Source organism: Canis lupus, chromosome 4 (genome assembly GCF_003254725.2).
Source record: "Canis lupus dingo isolate Sandy chromosome 4, ASM325472v2, whole genome shotgun sequence".
In the NCBI taxonomy this organism is placed as follows: Eukaryota; Metazoa; Chordata; class Mammalia; order Carnivora; family Canidae; genus Canis; species Canis lupus.
The window spans coordinates 1,939,525-1,941,622 of record NC_064246.1 but is presented as its reverse complement, the minus strand read 5'-3'; positions in this window follow the sequence as shown (position 1 = coordinate 1,941,622).

Sequence of the window (2,098 nt, the reverse complement as noted above, 5' to 3'; positions counted from 1 at the left end):
TTCAATTTGCCAGCATATAACACTCAGTGCTCATTTCATATGTGCCCTCCTTAACGCCATCACCTAGTTACCCTATCCCTCCACCCACCTCCTGAAGTATCTACTTATTAATATCTAGATTAGTGTTTTGTTGTTTTCCTTGCAAAATGTAAGTGAATATGTATGTATGTATACACTTTTACCTCTCTCTTACATAAAACCTACTCAAAGGGCAACTCGACCCTAGAAGTGGAGGTGAGATTGAAAAAGAAGCCAGTGAGGCACTCCCCATGTCTATATTAAATACCTTTGAAAGGTGGTGTTTTTCAGTTTGAGGAATGATGAAAGTCAAAAATTTAAAGAAATAAATTTAAACACATAAATTAATATATATATATTTAATAAGAGTCACACATTTCTGTAACTATATTACAAAGTGGTACTTAGCCATTTTTGTACTGTCAATAAAGAAAATAAAAATGTAAATACATTAAAATCTTGTTTATCTCACCTTTATTCTGTTTTGTAGTATACATAATATTGCTTTGTTTGTGATTATAGTTCATAGTAACCAAATATGTAACAAATACAAAAATGAATTAATAAAGTTCCTATGCTCAAACTATTTTACTGATGAGAGATATAATAAGAAAAGTTCAGAATCTATTCTGAAGGTACAATTTAACTTACCCTTTTACTTTTGTCTAATACACTTTCCTTGATACCTGAGAGTCTTATTTCCAATACTTTAAATCTATTTCTTCTTCTTACACACAAGTTTGACTCCTTCATATGACCCAATTTTTCCACTTCCAAGCTTGAGTTCTGTGACTAAATTTTGTCCAGGTTCCATAAAGAACCTATACAAATCAAGTTTTTTTCAGATGTACTTTCAAGATGAGATATTGAATTTAGACTTCTTTCAAAACTTCTTAGATGCAAATGCATTTCCCATTTAGATTATGCCATAAATAGAGTGGTTATCAGCCTTGATCTACCCATCGGGATACAGTGGAGAAGATACCATCTTATTTAGCAATTTGGAGGATTTTTATTTTATGAAACCGAGTGTCTGTGACACTTACTGCCTTTATCCCATCACCTTGTCCCTGTAATCTTTTTCTTGAGTGACAAGACTTAACATACTGATTTCTTGCTGACAGAAGAGGGAAATTGTATCAGTTGATAATCTTTTTATCACTCTGAGCAAACTATTGTTCTTTGTTGCGAAATTGCCGAACAAATTTCATATTGCTTCTAAGCTCACAATATAAGTAAGTATCAGGGAAACAATTGGATGAGGGACCAAAGAAGGGGAGATTCTTCCTCAGTATTTTTGTATAACACTTTGTTTCTATATTGAGCTATTTTATTATTTTTTATTTTTATAAATTGGAGGGATATTTGAAGTACAATACTTGTATTCATATGAAGAATATATTTTGAAGAGCTTTGAAAGATGTATTCACCTTTTCCACAATAAAATGCACAATAAATACACAATAAAATTCAGAGCTTTTCCATGATTCACAAAAGTTTTATCATGCTTCCTTGCGGTCTGTCCTTCCTATTACTCCAAGCCCCAGCAACCTTGATCTACTTTTTGTCAATATAGAGTAGTTTACTCTTACTAGAAAGCAGTAGAAATGAAATCAGGTAGTATGTCCTCCTTTTTATGTCTGATTTGTTTAAGTTAGCAAAATCTTAAGGTTTATCCATGTTGTTACATTTATCAGTAGCTCATGCTTTCTTATTAATGGAAAATATTTCATTCTATTTTATTGCTGAATAGTATTTCATAGTATGGCTATATTATCTTTTGTTTATCCATTCATCTGTCGATAACATATGTAAGTTGTTACCAGATTTTGGCCATTATAAATAAAGCTTCTACAAGCATTCATCTGCTAGCCTTGGATGGATGTGCTTTCATTTTCTTGGGTGAATAACTAGCATTAGAATGAATAGGCCATGTAGTGGTTATAACTTAACTTTTTAAGAAATTGGTTAATAATTTTACATTCCCATCAGTAGTATATGAATGGTTTGTAACTCCACTTCCTCCCTATACTTGATATCCTCAGGGTTTTTTATTTGATTTATTCTGATGATAGTGTTA